The sequence below is a fragment of the Lithobates pipiens genome, unplaced genomic scaffold (assembly GCF_037356315.1).
Source record: "Lithobates pipiens isolate NorthernLeopardFrog02 unplaced genomic scaffold, aLitPip1_a1.2 Scaffold_119, whole genome shotgun sequence".
In the NCBI taxonomy this organism is placed as follows: Eukaryota; Metazoa; Chordata; class Amphibia; order Anura; family Ranidae; genus Lithobates; species Lithobates pipiens.
Window position 1 is genome coordinate 314,558 of NW_027507706.1, and position 19,634 is coordinate 334,191.

The window sequence follows — 19,634 nt, forward strand, 5'->3', positions numbered from 1 at the left end:
AAGGCACAATGCAGGGTTGTCCTAAAGACCAGACAGAGCGTTTTTTTTCTTTTTTTCTCAGGTGGCTCTGCAAGAAGAGCTCCGGCTGGATGAAGCAGGGGTTGTGGGTTCAGATCCCAGTCCTGACATTTGTGGTCAGTCAGATCTAAAACTTTGTATACAGCTACAGATCACCAGAGGAAACGAGGTGAGAATCTGGAGCTGCTACAAAGGTTCTGGAGAGAAATTATGGTTATTGGAGGAGGAAAGAATATTCACATAGCTGAAAGAATAATGCTAAACTCTGCAAGAAATGAAAAACAAGGCTTTTACTTGGAAATGGTTGACAAGAGTAAATTGGAAGTCTTCAGATGTTATCCTTCATCAATATAACAATGGATATGGTATCAAGTAGAGAAAGCCTCCATATTATTTGTACATTGTAGATCTTGCAGTGAATGATTCTTTCCACCACTAGCAGGCGTTGGCTTTGTCCAGTAAGTAGGATTTGCTGGGTTTACTCTCACAGATCCAGGGAAGGAGATCGGTACACGGAGATAACACGAGAGTTTGTCCCATTTTCACACACTGTGTAGTTGGCGTGTTTTGTAGAGACAGCCTAGAGAGAAGAGGGATCACCATTATTTTTCTGTGTCGGTAGATGCCAAGCACTATATGCTGCAATACAGCATGGAAAGACCTATATAACCCTGTATACATTATGTGTAAATTCTACGGTTCTGGGAAGGATACTCACTCTGTTGTGTTATCAGACCAGAACCACTGAGTCACTGCAACGTTTCCAGTCCATGTAATCCTCTGCTGTAATCCAACCCAGAACTGACTTTGCATGTGACACTGAAACACATCATAAAATAATATCAATAATAATAATGACCCTTACAGATTTCCAAGTGGTAGTAGATAATGTATGCCCATTCATAATTGGGCTCGTTGAGGCTGAAGAATCTTTGACCCATAGGACTCATAAGACACTGTTATATATCACCACCCAAAAAATACAATATTTTAGATGGTCCTGTATTATCTGAATGATGGCACTAGGATTGATAGATCCTATAAGCCAAGCCTGAGGTCAGCTCAGGCCTCCCCGATTGGAGACAGGAGGTCTCCGTCTGGGCTCAGAGGTGCCCTAGCCAGGATTTGGGAGACAGATGGTCTCCATCAGAGGTCAGAAGTGCCACAGTCAGGAGTCAGGAAACAGGAGGTATCCTTAAGGGTTTAGAGGTGCCACAGGCAGGATTTGGGAGACAGGAGGTCTATGTCAGGGGTCAGAGGTGCCCGCCAAGAGTTGAGAGACAGGAGGTCTCTGTTAGAGGTCAGAAGTGGCAGAGTCAGGAAACAGGAGGTCCCTGTAAGGGGTCAGAGGTGCCACAGCCAGCATTCGGGACACAGGAGGTCTCTGTCAGGAGTCAGAGTTGCCCCCGCCAAGAGTCGGGAGACAGGAGGTCTACATCAGGGGTCAGAGGTGCCACAGCCAGCATTCGGGACACAGGAGGTCTCTGTCAGGAGTCAGAGTTGCCCCCGCCAAGAGTCGGGAGACAGGAGGTCTACATCAGGGGTCAGAGGGGTCCCAGCCAGGAGTCGGGAGACAGGAGGTCTCTGTCAGGAGTCAGAGTTGCCCCCACCAAGAGTCGGGAGACAGGAGGTCTCCATCAGGGGCCAGGGGGGCCCCAGCCAGTTGTCAGAAGACAGGTGGTCTCCACCAGGAGTCAGAAGTCCCCCAACAATGAGACAGGAGGCCATATCCCAGGTGATAAGTGGGCTCCTATTGGAGTGCCAGGAGAACCATGCAGCAGGTAGCGCTGCCACTAAAGGCTGAGTGATCCAAGAGAACCAGGAGAGGTGGACTACACAGTCAGAGGGACTGGTAAGAAAAGCAGAAGTGCTGCTGACAGGGGAACTAGAAGGCTCGGCATTTTCAGTTAATTCTTCATGTTGATGTGAAAGAACCTGTGTGGCAAATGATTATCTTTGTCATTATTGTGAATAAAAGTGGGCCATCAAACCCTTAAACAGAACATCTGGTGTAGACTGAACTCACTGGAAAGCCTCTACCACACGAGTATAATCACCCCAATACCACCCATTGTATGATTGTTACTGTAAAATGAAAACAAATCTGGGTCTGATTCTGTAAAATGTAGTTCCGCTATAATGCTATGTATATTTATAAATATGGTATATAGTATTGTTACAGACATGAGTAGAGGTTCAAGGTAGGTCAGAGTAAAACAGCATGCACACCCTCATATCTCATATCTCATATCTCACATGTCTCAGATGAAAGGGATTTTGGTTCCTGAAACTATAAGAACTGATGTTCTAATGATCTCTTTACTTCTTTGCAGAGGACTGACAAGCCACCCGTTGGGTCAGACCTAGAGGTCTCTAATTAGCCAGGAGCACAACTAAAGAACTACAAATCGGACTCAGTAGAGGGTTACTCGGTAGCATTGGACCTCTGCAGAGAGAACACTGCTTTCACACAGAGAGCAAAGATTACTCTCTACAATATTCAGAGAGGGGACAGAATTTTCTACCCAGGCTGTGGCTGATTTCTGAGGAGGACATCGGTCAATGGAATCAAATTACCTTCAGTATGGAATCTTTACTCCTCACCGTGGCCAGAACAGATCCGTTCTCCACACAGAATCGCTCGCTGTCCTCTCTCGTCTTCTTATCAGTGGAGAAGAAATAACATTTCCGATTCACGAAAGTCCATTCCGGGGGACATTTTCTGATGAAATCTGAGTTAGAAGAAAGTCAGAATATAACATACAAAGAAGGAGATGATTATTACAAGAGAGGACTTTGTCACGGCATTACTGAATGTAGCATGTGACCTCCTATTAGAGAAATCTCTTTTGGTCAACGTGATTTATTTATTTCAAAACTAAACCTGTAAGTCATTTCCTCTGTTATCTATTTTAGAAATACACATTTATTTCGGAGTTCTTTGATGACAAAGTGCTCACACACTATTAAAAGCTTACCATTACAATAGGCCAGCAATGACTGCTCACTTGTAGACTGTCTCCCTCTAATGCCTCATACACACGATCAAACATTCTGGTGGAAAAGTCCGGCGGACAATCACCCCGTGTGTAGCCTCCGGCGGACTTTTTTTACCCAAAAGACCGGCGGACTTAGAAAGTATTTTTGCACTCCAATCTGTCCGCCAGACTTGCTTTTCAGCGGACAATACGGCCGTGTGTGTGCTAGTCCGCCGTACTTTTGAAATGAGCGGACTTTTTCCGCGAGGAGAAAAGTCCGCTCATTTTGAGCGCGTCTCCAGGTAGCCAGGGCCAGCGAAGGGGGCGTCGCTGGCCTCGTCACCTGGTATGGACTTAAAGGGGAATCCCTACGCCGAAAAATCGGCAGAGGGTCCCCCCCTAGGTCCACATCAGACCCTTGTCCGAGCACGCTACCCGGCCGGCCAGGAAAGGGGGTGGGGACTAGCGAGCGCCCCCACCTCCTGAGCTGTACCAGGCCACGTGCCCTCAACATGGGGGGGTGCCTTGGGGAAGGGGGGGTGCGCGGCCCCCCCACCCCAAAGCACCTTGTCCCCATGTTGATGAGGACAAGGGCCTCTTCCTGACAACCCCGGCCATTGGTTGTCGGGGTCTGCGGGCGGGGGGCTTATCGGAATCCGGGAGCCCCCTTTAATAAGGGGGCCCCTGGATACCGGCCCCCCACCCTATGTGAATGAGTATGGGGTACAATGTACCCCTACCCATTCACCTGTGGAAAAAAGTAAAAATAAAACACAAAACACAAGGGTTAAAATAGTTTATTGCACAGCTCCGGGGGTCTTCTGTCGGTCTTCGGGGGTCTTCTCGCCGGACTCCTCCGCTATCTCCTGCTAGCTCTTTTACTAGCGAGGGGAGCCCGGCTTTCTTCTTCGCTGCCGCCCTCTTCTTCCGACTACGGGGGTCTTGTCCCCCTTTTCGGGGATCTTGTCCCCCTCTTCGGTTCGTCTTGCCGGGCCACCGCGCCTTCTTCTAGCTCTTTTACAGGCGGTGGCCCCATCTTCTGTCGCCGCTGTCGCCGTCTTCTGTTCTCTTCTTCTCTTCAGATGTTGCCTCGTCGCTGCCTCCGCTCACAATGGCAGGGATGCGGCGTGCGGCGACTTATATAGGAACATTACCGGATGATGTCCCCGCCTATTAAGATGTCACAGTCCCAGCATCCTCATGGCACCCCTCCATGTTGAGGGCACGCGGCCTGGTACGGCTCAGGAGGGGGGGTGCTCGCTCGTCCCCACCCCCTTTCCTGGCCGGCCGGGTAGCATGCTCGGACAAGGGTCTAATGTGGACCTAGGGGGGACCCCCACACCGTTTTTTCAGCGAAGGTGTTCCCCTTTAAGTCCATACCAGGTTCCCCTTTAAGTCCATACCAGGTGACGCCTCCTTCGTTGGCCCGGCTACCTGGAGACGCGCTCAAAATTTGTGGACTTTCCTCCGCGTGTGTGGGCGAGTCCGTTCATTTCATTTTGGGCAAGTAGCTCGTTCAGAAAGTCCGGCGTACAGTCCGGCGGGAAGTCCGCCAGACTAAGTCCGCCGGATAGTCCACTACGTGTGTACCCGGCATTACTGACACTCCCAGAGAGACAGAAGATACTTGGGTCAAAATGAATGTAATTAAACAGATTTTTAGGACAAAGTTGCATTAAAGCAAATCTTAATCCTTAAACAGATATTGCACGTTATTGCAATTATTCTAAAAATCAAATCTGCTTTGATCAGTGTTGGTTTAAAGAAAAAACATAGTTTTACGTTGACGGCTTGTAAAAACCTGCCAATAGTAATTTTACCACAAGCTGGCAGCTTCCCTACTCACCGCGATGTACCCATACGTCATGCCGGACTTCCTGGTTTACAAGTGCGTGCATCCCCTTGCCTCTCATGCTTTGGTTGGACACAGCATGAGTTCAACACAGCAGGCTTGCAGCCAATGGTTTTGCCTGTAAACCTGCTGATTGCTGTGGCCAATCTCAGCACAGACCAGTGTGGGTTGGTAGACACAAAGCAGATCTGGCTGTTTTTCTTTTCTCCCTGATTTTCACTTACCCATAAGAGCTGAATTCAGGAAAAAAAGCCATCCAGTCTGTAAGTCAGTAAAATCAACCCACATACACTTGTTAACCCTTTAATTTCTCTCCTGATCACCCCTGTCACCTCTACAGTATTATCACTGATCACTGTATTAGCATTACTAGTGACATCAGATAGTGTCAGTGAGTGTCCCTCCAAGCCAGTGTCAGTTAGTGTCAGATTTCCCACCATACTATCACAGTCCCACTAGGAGTCGCTGATCACCACCATTACTAGTATAATAGCATCTTTTCAGGTCTGTATCCTGGTCACAGTCAGAACTATGGAGCTGTAACAGCTTCAACTCTTCTGGGAAGGCTGTCCACAAGGTTTAGGAGGGTGTCTATGGGAATGTTTGAATGTTCTTCCAGAAGCACATTTGTGAGGTCAGGCACTGATGTGTTCCCTCTCTGAAGTTCGCACCTTATTAGTCCTTTCCGTATTCTTCGCAGGATTAACCCAGTGGCTTACACATTAGACCTTCCTTCTAATATGCGTATCTCGAATGTATTTCATGTCTCCTTATTAAAACCTTTGGTCAGCAACCACTTTGCCACTTCGGTGCCTCGTCCTTACCCTGTACAGGTTGAGAACCATGAGGAGTATGAAGTACAGTCCTTTGTTGACTCCTGTAGATTCCATGGGCACATACAGTACCTGGTGCATTGGAAAGGGTATGGTCTAGAGGAACGCTCTTGCCCCTGTTCTCCTCCGTGATTTCCATAGACATTTTCCCCTCAAGCCTGGTGGTCCTCTGAGGTGGAGGGGTCATTGAGGAGGGGGTACTGTCAGGGCTGGGCTCAGCCCTTCCTTTTCAAAGTTGGCCACTCATCTGTCGGCTAATTGCCAGCTCCTTTCTCTCCACAGTGACTCACCTGTTGATGATATCCTGCTCGTCAGTCCTGCCTACTTAAGCCTTCCAGCCCAGATGATCTCTGCCTTTGCCTTGATCAAATCTTTAGAGACGCTCTCCTGTGTTCCTGTTAAAGACTTGCTTGGATGATATTCCTTCTGGCTCCAGATCCTGCTTGCTGTTCTACTACCTCATCTCTGGCTCCCTGACATTTTGGCTTGTCTGACTCTCTGTTCCAGTTCCTGAACTCTGGCTATGTTTTGACTATGTTTACTTTGTTTACCTTTGTTATTATTATTAAACAAGTGAGATTTAACTGTACTTCTGTCTCAGTCTGATTCATGGTTTCTGGCAGGTCAGGCATAAAGTTGTGGAGAAGTATAAAGCAGGGTTGGGTTATAAAAAAATATCCTAAGCTTTGAACATTTCACAAAGCACTGTTCAGTTTATCATCAGAAAATGGAAAGAGTATGGCAGAACTGCAAACCTACCAAGACATGGCCGTCCACCTAAACTGGCCGGCCGGGCAAGGAGAGCATTCATCAGAGATGCAGCCAAGAGAGGTCCATGGTAACTCTGGAGGAGCTACAGAGATCCACACCCCAGGTGGGAGAATCTGTCCACAGGACAACTATTAGTCGTCTCTCCACAATATGGCCATTATGGAAGAGTGGGAAGAAGAAAGCCATAAGAAGTCACGTTGCAGTTTGTGAGAAGCCATGTGGGGGACACAGCAAACATGTGGAAGAAGGTGATCTGGTCAGATAAGACGAAAACTTAACTTTTTGGCCTAAAAGTAAAACGCTATGTGTGGCGGAAAACTAAGACTGCACATCACCCTGAACACACCATCCCCACCGTGAATCATGGTGGTGGCAGCATCATATTGTGGGGATTCTTTACTTCAGCAGGGACAGGGAAGCTGGTCAGAGTTGATGGGAAGATGGATGGAGCCAAATACAGGACAATCTTAGAAGAAACCTGTTAAAGTCTGCAAAAGACATGAGACCGGGGGGGGAGGTTCACCTTCCAGCAGGACAACGACCCGGAACATCCAGCCAGAGCTACAATGGAATGGTTTAGATCAAAGAATATTCATGTGTAAGCCCTTGTACACACGGTCGGAGAATCCGTCGGAATGTGTCCTATCGGACCGTGTTGTCGGATAATCCGACTGTGTGTGGTATGCATCGGACTGATTCCGTTGGAATATCTGTCGGACCCAATTTTCCAACTTGTTGGAAATATTTTCCGACCAACTGGTTCGATCGGACATACTCCGATCATGTGTAGAGAATTTTGATTGGACCAAGTGTCACGCATGCTCAGATCAAATTCCTACATCAAAGCTATTGGCTACTAGCCTGAACATAGTCCCATCATAACGAAATTACGTCATCACGTTCTGAATGATCGGATTTTTCGACAACTTAGTCTGACCGTATGTATGCAACAGTTTCGGACAAAATCCGACGGATTTGGTTGGCAGAATGTCCGACCATGTGTACAGGGGCTTAGAATGGCCCAGTCAAGGTCCAGAACTAAATCCAATTGAGAATCTGTGGCAAGACTTGAAAATTGCTTTTCACAGACGCTCTCCATCCAATCTGACAGAGCTTGAGATATTTTGCAAAGAAAAATGTGCAAAAATGTCCCTCTCTAGATGTGCAAAGCTGGTAGAAACAGCCCCAAAAAGACTTGCAGCTGTAATTGCAGAGAAAGGGGGTTCTACAAAGTATTGACTCCGGGGGGCGCCATGCAAATGCCCCCCACACTTTTCACATATTTATTTGTATCATTTATCATTTTCCTTCCACTTCACAATTATGTGTCACTTTGTGTTGGTCTATCACATAAAATCCCAATAAAATACATTTACGTTTTTTGGTTGTAACATTACCAAATGTGGAACATTTCAAGGGGTATGAATACTTTTTCAAGGCACTGTAACTGATAAATTTAATATCCAAAAAACTGTTAGATATAAACTGTTTAATTATATTTATTTAATTGTACTGTTTCTGTAGCTGGGGTGATGGATTATTGGATTCCAAGCACAGTGAGGTGCAGATTGGATGAAGTGATTTCTGTATTGTGTGAACTTTTAGCCCTTGTGCACACGGTCGGAGATTCCAACGGAATGTGTCCGATCGGACCGCTTTGTCGGATATTCCGACTGTGTGTGGTCTCCATCGGAACTGCATCCGTCGGTGTATCCGACGGACCAAGTTTTCCAACTTGTTGGTAAAATTTTCAGACAAAATGCTCCGATCGGACATACTCCGATCATGTGTAGAGAATTCCGATCAGACAAAGTGCCACGCATGCTCAGATCAAATTCCTACACCAAAGCTATTGGCTACTAGCCTGAACATAGTCCCATCGTAACGAAATAACGTCATCACATCGGATTTTCCGACAACTTTGTCCGACCGTGTGTATACAACAGTTTCGGACAAAATCCGTCGGACAAAATCCGTCGGATTTGGTTGTCGGAATCTCCGACCGTGTGTACAGGGGCTAAAGAGCGAAAGCATGAAATACAATTTCATTTTGTCACAGTAAAAATGGCCTTCAAGAACTGACTGGCATTGTGATTCAAGGGCTCCCATCCATCAAAGCTAAAATATAACAACAATGTTTTATGGAATAATTCTCCCAGTCACACATATGTATGAATTTAGGCATTCTATATTTGTATAGCCAGGTCTGTTAAAAGTTACTGTATGTAATAGTTAAAAAAACAAAAAAAAAAACTCTAGTGGCTAAAGTCATAAAAGCACATAAGACATAAAAATATAAATAAAAGTAAAACAGTGTAGGCTTTAGAGGGCATTTTGTAACCATATTTAGTACATATTTTGTATATACACGCATTGAAGTACATAAAACATGATCTAAATGGTAGAGTAACTACATTAAATATTTGATGTCTTTAAAAGTAAAAGGTAAAGTAAAACTATATCATTCCAAAACAGGTATAGAGGCACTCATGAGTCTTTCAGCGAAGACAAATCAAAGCTGCAGGATTTCATTTATATTCAAGAAATGCCACGCTTGAGTATAACTTCTAACCACTTAAGATTAAAGTGGTTGTAAACCCTTACAAACCACTTTGACCTACAGGTAAGCCTAGATTAAGGCTTACCTGTAGGTCCAAGAAATATCTCCTAAACCTATACGGTTTAGGAGATATTTGCCTGAAGACGGGCACCGCACTGAGCGTGGCATCGTCGATGACGAAGATGGCGCGCAATGCCGCGCGTCTCGGCTCCCGTGCGCACGCGCGGGAGTGACGTCATCGCTGCTCAGGCGAATCACAGCGCCGGAGCAGCGAGACCCACGGAGACCCACCAAGAAGATGGACGCTCGGAACTACAGGGGACAGCGGTGACTACGCTGGCTCCTGTGTCAGGTAAGTGACACATAATGGGCTACTATGCGATGCGATGTGATTTGATGCATAGTAGTCCATTATGCTTTGCCTTTGCAGGGAATGAAAGAGGAAGTAAACTCATCAGGGTTTACTTCCTCTTTAACCACTTGCCGACCGCCTCACGCCGATGTACGTCGGCAGAATGGCACGGGCAGGCATAAGCACGTACATGTACGTGATTTGCCTCCCGCGGGTCGGGGGCCCGATCGGGCCCCCGCCCGGTGCCTGCGGCGGTCGGTTTTCGTTCGGGAGCGATCCCGGACGAGGGGACGGCCATTCATTCATGGCCACCCCCTCGCGATCGCTCCCGACGAATGGAAATCCCCGGTGACATCACTTCCTCTCCTGTAATGTAAACACAGGAGAGGAAGTGATGTATTCTCTCCTCCGTGTCGGTATTTTTCGTTCCGACACGGAGGAGAGCGGATCAGTGAGTTGCACCAACACATCCCACACACAGTAGAACATGCCAGGCACACTCACACCCCCCCTTTACCCCCCGATCACCCCCCCAATTACCCCTGCCCCCCCAGTCACAGTGACACCAATGTCATTTTTTTTTTTTTTTTTTTTTTTTTTGCATTGGTGTCATTTGTGACTGTAATAACTGTTAGGGCAGTTAGGGTTAGCCCCCTTTAGTTCTAATGTACCCCCCTAACCCCCCCAATAAAGGTTTAACCCCGTGATCACCCCCCGTCGCCAGTGTCACTAAGGCTGGGTTCACATTGCAGCGGTTTATGAGAACGAATGTGATTCGCACCGCACTGCAGTGCAAATCACATCCGATCTCTGTGCGATTCGAGTTCAGCCATTCGCCGCACCCGCCGCACCCGCCACACCCGCCGCACCCGCCGCAAATTCGCACGGGACCCTTTTTTTGGCCCGCAGCAGAATCGGATCGCATGGGTGTTCACACCATGCGATCCGAGTTTGCAGATCGCACTGCGATATGCGAACTGATCTGGGGGTGTCAGTAACATTTCACTGACACTCCCAGCAGTTCGCATAGGGCAGTGTGAACTGCCGCCGGGAGGCATGCGATGCGGGAACCCGCCGCGGATTCGCGGCGTTTCCGCATCGCTCCAGTGTGAACCCAGCCTAATAAGCGATCATTTTTCTGATCGCCGTATTAGTGTCACAGGTGACGCTAGTTAGGCAGGTAGGTATTTAGGTTCGCCGCAGCTTTTTATAGCGCTAGGGACCCCCATATACTACCGCATAAAGCCCCCTGATTGCCCCCTAGTTAACCCTTTCACCAGTGATCACCATATAACTGTTACAGGTGACGCTGGTTGGTTAGTTATTTTTTTATAGTTTCAGGGCACCCGCCATTTATTACCTAATAAAGGTTTAACCCCCTGATCACCCGGCAGGTGTCATTTGTGACTAATAACTGTTAGGGCAGTTAGGGTTAGCCCCCTTTAGTTCTAAGGTACCCCCCTAACCCCCCCAATAAAGGTTTAACCCCGTGATCACCCCCCGTCGCCAGTGTCACTAAGGCTGGGTTCACATTGCAGCGGTTTATGAGAACGGATGTGATTCGCACCGCACTGCAGTGCAAATCACATCCGATCTCTGTGCGATTCGAGTTCAGCTATACAGATAGTATGGCTGAATTCGTGTCGCACCCGCCGCACCCGCCGCAAACTCGCACGGGACCCTTTTTTTGGTCCGCAGCAGAATCGGATCGCATGGGTGTTCACACCATGCGATCCAAGTTTGCAGATCGCACTGCGATATGCGAACTGATCTGGGGGTGTCATTAACATTTCACTGACACTCCCAGCAGTTCGCATAGGGCAGTGTGAACTGCCGCCGGGAGGCATGCGATGCGGGAACCCGCCGCGCATTCGTGGCGTTCCCGCATCGCTCCAGTGTGAACCCAGCCTAATAAGCGATCGTTTTTCTGATCGCTGTATTAGTGTCACAGGTGACGCTAGTTAGGCAGGTAGGTATTTAGGTTCGCCGCAGCTTTTTATAGCGCCAGGGACCCCCATATACTACCGCATAAAGCCCCCTGATTGCCCCCTAGTTAACCCTTTCACCAGTGATCACCATATAACTGTTACAGGTGACGCTGGTTGGTTAGTTATTTTTTTATAGTTTCAGGGCACCCGCCATTTATTACCTAGTCTCACTAGTGTACCCCTAAATTTAGGGGTGTCTACTTTCTAAAATGGGGTCATTTGGGGGGGGGGGTTTGTGCCATCTTGGCATTTTATGGCCTTCAAAACTGTAACGCCCTTAGAAAGCCTGAAGGCGGTGCTTGGTTTTTGGGGCCCCGTACGCGGCTAGGCTCCCAAAAAGTCCCACATATGTGGTATCCCCGTACTCAGGAGAAGCAGCAGAATTTATTTTGGGGTGTCATTTCACATATGCCCATGGCATGCGTGAGCAATATATCATTTAGTGACAACTTTGTGAAAAAAAAAAAAAGTTTGTAATTTTCCCGCAACTTGTGGCAAAATATAAAATATTCCATGGACTCAACATGCCTCTCAGCAAATAGCTTGGGGTGTCTACTTTCTAAAATGGGGTCATTTGTGGGGGTTTTGTGCCATCTTGGCATTTTATGGCCTTCAAAACTGTAATAGGTAGTGAGAAGTGAACTCAAAAAATTACGCCCTTAGAAAGCCTGAAGGCGGTGCTTGGTTTTCGGGGCCCCGTACGCGGCTAGGCTCCCAAAAAGTCCCACATATGTGGTATCCCCGTACTCAGGAGAAGCAGCAGAATTTATTTTGGGGTGTCATTTCACATATGCCCATGGCATGCATGAGCAATATATCATTTAGTGACAACTTTGTGAAAAAAAAAAAAAAAAAAAAAAAGTTTGTAATTTTCCCGCAACTTGTGGCAAAATATAAAATATTCCATGGACTCAACATGCCTCTCAGCAAATAGCTTGGGGTGTCTACTTTCTAAAATGGGGTCATTTGTGGGGGTTTTGTGCCATCTTGGCATTTTATGGCCTTCAAAACTGTAATAGGTAGTGAGGCGTGAAATCAAAAATTTACGCCCTTAGAAAGCCTGAAGGCGGTGCTTGGTTTTCGGGGCCCTGTACGCGGCTAGGCTCCCAAAAAGTCCCACATATGTGGTATCCCCGTACTCAGGAGAAGCAGCAGAATTTATTTTGGGGTGTCATTTCACATACGCCCATAGCATGTGTGAGCAATATATCATTTAGTGACAACTTTGTGTAAAAAAAAAAAAAAAATTTTTTTTTTGTAATTATTCAATCGCTTGAGGCAAAAAAATAAAATATTCAATGGGCTCAACATGCCTCTTATCAATTTCCTTAGGGGGTCTACTTTCCAAAATGGGGTCATTTGGGGGGGTTTTGTACTGCCCTGTCATTTTAGCACCTCAAGAAATGAGATAGGCAGTCGTAAACTAAAAGCTGCGTAAATTCCAGAAAACGTACCTTAGTTTGTAGATGTGACAACTTTTGCGCAAACCAATAAATATACAATTATTGACTTTTTTTTTACCAAAGACATGTGGCTGAATACATTTTGGCCTAAATGTATGACTAAAATTGAGTTTATTGGATTTTTCTAATAACAAAAAGTAGAAAATATCATTTTTTTTCAAAATTTGCGGTCTTTTTACGTTTATATCGCAAAAAATAAAAATCGCAGAGGCAATCAAATACCATCAAAAGAAAGCTCTATTTGTGGGAAGAAAAGGACGCAAATTTTGTTTGGGTACAACATTGCATGACCGCGCAATTACCAGTTAAAGCAGCGCAGTGCCAAAGTGTAAAAAGACCTCTGGTCATTTACCAGCAAAATGGTCCGGTCTGAAAGTGGTTAAGGTTACAAGTTAAAATCTGTTTTATTTTTATTTTTTGCTAGAAAATTACTTAGGACCCCCAAACATTATACAGTGGGGAGAATATTTGATACACCGACAATTTTGCAGGTTCTCCTATTTAAAGTTACAAAGTATGTAGAGGTCTATAATTCTTATCATTGGTACTGTGAGAGATGGAATTTAAAACAAAAATCCCGAAAATCACATTGTATGATTTTTAACTAATTAAGTTGCCTTTCATTGCATGCCATAAGTATTTGATCACCTATCAACCAGTAAGAATTTCGGCTCTCGCAGACCTGTTACCCATTACCTGTATTAACTGCACCTGTTTGAACTCGTTTCCTGTACAAAAGACACCTGTCCACACACTCAGACTCCAACCTCCCCACAATGGCCAAAACCAGAGAGCTGTGTAAGGACATCAGGGATAAAATTGTAGACCTGCACAAGGCTGGGATGGGCTACAGGACAATAGGCAAGCAGCTTGGTGAGAAGGGAACAACTCTTGGCGCAATTATTGGAAAATGGAAGACGTTCAAGATGATGGTCAATCTCCCTGGGTCTGGGGCTCCATGCAAGATCTCACCTTCGTGGGACATCAATGATCATAAGGAAGGTGAGGGATCAGCCCAGAACTACACGGCAGGACCTGGTCAAGGACCTGAAGAGAGCTGGGACCAAAGTCTCCAAGACACTACACTGTCATGGATTAAAATCCTGCAGCACATGGAAGGTCCCCCTGCCCAAGCCAGCGCATGTCCAGGCCTGTCTGAAGTTTGCCAATGACCATCTGGATGATCCAGAGAAGAGATAGGAGAAGGTCAGGTGGTCTGATGAGACACAAATAGAGCTTTTTGGTCTAAACTCCACTTGCTGTGTTTGGAGGAAGAAGAAGGATGAGTACAACCCCAAGAACACCATCCCAACCATGAAGTATGGAGGTGGAAACAACATTCTGCTTTTTTGCAAAGGGGACAGGACGACTGCATCGTATTGGGGGGGAGGATGGATTGGGCCATGTATTGCAAGATCTTAGCCAACAACCTTCTTCCCTCAGTAAGAGCATTGAAGATGGGTCATGGCTGGGTCTTCCAGCATGACAAAGACCTGAAAAACACACAGCCAGGGCAACTGAGGAGTGGCTCTGTAAGAATCATCTCAAGATCCTGGAGTGGCCTAGGTGTCTCCAGACCTGAACCCAAAAGAAAATCTTTGGAGGGAGCTGAAAGTCTGTATTGCCCAGTAACAGCCCTGAAACCTGAAAGGTTGGAGAAGGTCTGTGTGGAGGAGTGGGCCAAAACTCCTACTGCAGTGTATGCAAACCTGGTCAAGAACTACAGGAAACGTATGATCTCTGCAAACAAAGGTTTCTGTACCAAATATTATGTTCTGCTTTTCTGATGTATCAAATACTTATGTCATGCAATAAAATGCTAATTAATTACTTAAAAATCATACAATGTGATTTTCGTATTTTTTTTTTAGATTCCATCTCTCAAAGTTGAAGAGTACCTATGATAAAAATTACAGAGCTCTACATGCTTTATAATTAGGAAAACCTGCAAAATCGTCAGTGTAGCAAATACTTGTTTTCCCCACTGTATATGCGTATTTGCGTAGCAGTCTTACAAACGCAATTCTTTTGGAAAAAATGCACTTTAAAATAAAATAAAAATAAGAAAACAGTTTTTTTTTTTTTCTTATGAGGATATATGAAATCTCCCCTTGGTTGTGATTGAGGAGCTGGACATCAGCAGGGATTGAGTAAACTCTCTCTGGATGCGAATGAAGAGCTGGATATCGGCAGACTTTGATTTCAAGGCGAATTACCCCTGCAGGGGTGCATTCTTCTGGTGAGTGGGGGACCTTGTGGGGGAACACAGAAGTCACGCTGGAGATTGCACAAGAAGCACTATAGTCACATTTGAACTTTCTGTAATTGCACCATTGAAGATTTTTTTGGAAATTTGGACACTATTTTTGCACTTTTGGTTATTATGGATTGTTTTTTCCAATTTGGGGGTTAATTGACTCTTTGCTTTTTTACATATATATATATTTTTTTGCTTTTTTGTTTTTATATTTTTTGTTTTTTGTTTTTTTGTTTTTTGTTTTTTCACTTGCACTTTTTTGATACAATTTTTATGTACTATTAACATTTTGGTCTTTCATATATATGCTTATATTAGCATTTTGCATTTATAGGTTGTATTATTTTGAATTTTAATTTCATTAAGCACATTTATATACACCTCCTACTGGGTTTTTTTGCATATCTTGGCGATAATGCGATTTTAGGCAACAAATTCTTTTATATATATCTATATTAGCGTTTTGCACTTACAGGTTGCATATTTGGGATTATAATTCCACTAGCACATTCACACACACCTCCTACTGGGAATTTGCTCACTTAACCATATTTTGGCGATAATGCGATTTTAGAGAATATTGCTTTTTAGCAATATAGATACAAATCTTTTGTTTTCTTGTTTGTTGTCGTTTGGTTTTTGGTTCTTTCCTTTTCCTTTGCTTATTGGAACTATCTGTCAATCTCAGAAATTAATCCACAGTAGGAATTTTGTTGTTTTTTGGGACATCTGAGTAGCTTGTAAATTAAAAATCGCAGAATAGCAGTTTTTTGGGGTTATACCTCCTTTTATTATATATATATATTCTTTAAGATGAATGCATGATATATTCGGGATCATATATTGATATACATACATATAAGGAGTTTTATTTGTAGGTAGCGCCAATTACCCCGGTTACCATATTGTTCTAAGAAAACAGTAAAGTTAGCCTGATTTTTTTTTTCAATATGGTAAAAGATGATGTTACGCCAAATAAACTGATACCCAACATGTCATGCTTCAGAATTGTGCCCACTCGTGGAATGGCGACAAACTTTGGCACTTAAAAAATCTCCATTGGTGATGTTTAAAAACGTATACAGCAGGGATATGCAATTAGTGGACCTCCAGCTGTTGCAGAACTACAAGTCCCATGAGGCATAGCAAGACTCTGACAGCCACAAGCATGAAATCCAGAGGCATGATGGGACTTGTAGTTTTGCAACAGCTGGAGGTCCGATAATTGCATATCCCTGGTATACAGGTTACCAGTTTTTAACAGGTCTAGTGCTGGAATTATTGCTCCTTCTCTTGCTCTGATGATACCTCACATGTGTGATTTGAACAACGCTTTTATATGCGTACACTTCACTTACGTATGAACTTGGCGGGATGGTGCATTTTAATTTTTTTTTTTTTTTAATGATTTATTTTACGTGTTATTTTATTTTTATTTTTACACTGTCCATTTAAAAAAAAAAATGTGGGTCACTTTTATTACTATTACAAGGAATGAAAGAAATAGAAAAAAAAGCATGACAGGACCTCTTTAATTATAAGATCTGGAGCAAAAAAGACCTCAGATTTCCAGGGGCGGACTGACCATTGGGCCACTCGGGCACTGCCCGAGGGCCCCATGCAACTAGGGGGCCCCATCAGGGTTGCCAGTCTCAGTAAAACCAGGGACAGTATGTAAAAAATTGTGTTTTTTTTACATCTGTCTCTGAAATGTCCCTTACCGACATCCTTTTGGTCTAAAAATCCTGAGATTATAGCTGCCCCACCTCTCCAGTACCTTCTCAGCCAATAGAAACATGTCTGTGTATACTGTGTGTGTGTGTGTGTATTTGTGTATACTGTGTGGCCCCATAATCTCTGATTGCCTGGGGGCCCCATAATCTCCTATTGCCCGGGGGCCCCATGAGTTGTCAGTCTGCCCCTGCAGATCTCACATTTACACTTAAATGCAATTAAAAATATAATTTTTTTTTCTTCTTTAAGACTATTGGGCGGAAGTGACTTTGACGTTGTGACTTTGACGTTGCTTCTGTCATCCAATGGTATGGAGCCTAATGGGGGCCATCATTCCCTCACTCGACTCCATGCCTTGCAGGGAAAAGGACCCGGTCATCTCTGCCACTAAGGACGGCTCCAGTAAGCGGCGGAGACCACTGGGGAGCGGCGGGAGGAGGGGGCATCTCTCCTGCCACGGATAAAAAGTGATCTCGTGGCGAATTTGTCGCAAAAAGACCACTTTTATCTAAAAGCAGACCACCTGCTGTTTAAAAATACCGGGGGTTATGGCAGCTATCTGCTGCCATAACAATGGTATTCAATGTGAAAGCACCGATGTATAACAACGGGCGGGCGGTCCGGAAGTGGTTAATACCATGTCCATCTACCAGATTGAATGAACAAACTTAAACTGTAAATAATCCACAGTGCAACTTTAGGTAAAAACTGTGCAAAAACCAAACAAAAGACAATACTAAAGGCAATCATGAAACAAATAAGTCCAATGCACCCAGTCAAATTTAAGATCCTACACCATGGGTCTTCAAACTATGGCCCTCCAGTTGTTCAGGAACTACAATTCCCATAATGCCTAGTCATGGCTGTGAATGTCAGAGTTTTACAATGCCTCATGGGATGTGTAGTTTCGCAACAGCTGGAGGGCCATAGCTTGAGGATCCCTGTCCTACACCAATAGAGTCCTTCTACTCCAATAGAATCTCTGTGAATGTGTCAGTTGATTAGGAAAAGACACCCGGTGTTCATAACCAACACCAACCTTGTGAGCTTACCAGATGGCTTGTGACTCTTTGTATGATTGTGTATAGCAGTCTGCAAACCACAGCACATCAGAATCTTCCATCGCTCCCCAGTGCCTGAAGAGAATGATACTCCAGGAAGAAAGAAGAAAAAAGCACCATGCTCCGAAAATGTCAAATCCTCAGAAGGATACTATATTACAGCTAAAATGCCCATAGAAAAAGTATACAGCAATCGGCACCAAAACAGACTACAATGCCCTCAATGCTGTTCGCTTTCACACATGCGTGTTGACGTGACAACTTCCAGATGGGCCCTATATGTTTTGTCAGAAATGACGTCATCGGGGGCACAGCAGGATTCCATTATCAATGTCTTTTTCACAATTTTTATTTTATATATATATATATATATATAAATAAAATAAAATTTAAAAAAGTTTTCCTGTTATAAATTTTGCAAACAAATAATGTTTCTTCATAAATTTTAATATATTCTGCAAAATTTTCTTTAAAAATAACCCAAATCAGTGTATATTATTTAGTCCATGTGAAAGTTAGAAAACTCTCAGCCCAGAAAGTGGGCGTTTTTGGGGTGACAGATTAGGCTCCCATGGGTTTCAATGGACTTTGGGTTCAGCATCCGAAGTCCTTTGAAGTTGGCTGAGTCCTGTTTAGGGTGAAACACATATAGAGGATGTGGTTTGTTATGTGGAGATATCCAGCTTTTTTATGGACTATGTAATAAAGCACCAACAGGAATTTACACTGGGGTAAGACTCTTATCTCTTTTATCTCACACTTAGAGCAGAGACAAACTGTAAGGAACCAGAACCGGAATGATCCGTGAACCTTTGGGATTTGGAGGTTTTGGAGCAGTGCCTTGGATCTGGATACGCCCCTACTATATTTCTTATATCGTCTACAGTATATAAATAATGTTTTTAGAAGGTTTTAGACCTGACACCAGGATGGCTCTTCTCAGGCAGGTCACCCGTTCTCTGGTATCTTCCAGCATCTGAGTCAGGTTCTGCTGGGTCTCCAGACTTCTGTTCAGCTCCAATCTCAATTTATCATCATCTGGATTTTTGGTTCCAGCTGAAATACAGGGAGAGGCAAGGATTAGATACATCTTCCCCTATGTCCTCTCTACCTAAACATGATAACCTAAATTACAGCTATTAGATCTGAAGAAAGATGGACTTACTCTGTATCACATGCCATAACCAGAAAGCTAGCACAACAAAATAAGTCAGGAGGAGGAAGCCAAATGTGTATGGAGAGTTCCAGAAATGGTGACCTGGAAAGATAGAAAATATCCACACTCAGTGATTAGATGCAAACCAACCAACTATGTCTGTAGAACATAAAGGGTCCAACTATGGACAAATGAAATCCATTTAGAATGAATGTATCAGGATATGTGTAAGCCCTTGTACACACGGTCGGAGATTCTGACAACCAAACCCGTCGGAGTAATTTCCGACGGATTAATTCCGGAAGAGGTCCGGAAGTGATGTTGCATACACACGGTTGGACTAAGTTGTCGGAAAATCTGATTGTACATAATGTGATGACGTTATTTCGCTACGACGGGACTACATTCAGGCTAGTAGCCAATAGCTTTGATGTCGGAATTTGATCTGAGCATGCGTGGCACTTTGTCCATCGGAGTAGGCTACACATGATCGGAGTATGTCCGATAGGAGCATTGTGTCGGAAAATTTTACCGGCAAGTTGGAATCCGAATATCCGAACAGTCCGATGGAGACCACACACAGTCGGAATATCCGACAAAATGGTCCGATA

The 19,634-nt window shown here is 44.6% G+C and overlaps 1 long non-coding RNA gene across 1 annotated transcript; it reads right to left on the reverse strand.

Moving 5' to 3' along the window:
• Positions 1-310: 310 nt before the first annotated feature.
• On the reverse strand, positions 311-2,724 carry LOC143973809 (uncharacterized). Its single transcript, XR_013272118.1, has 3 exons — positions 2,596-2,724; positions 737-837; positions 311-598 (listed from the first exon to the last, which is right to left on the reverse strand). It is a non-coding gene; the product is annotated as an uncharacterized LOC143973809 (long non-coding RNA).
• Positions 2,725-19,634: the final 16,910 nt, after the last annotated feature.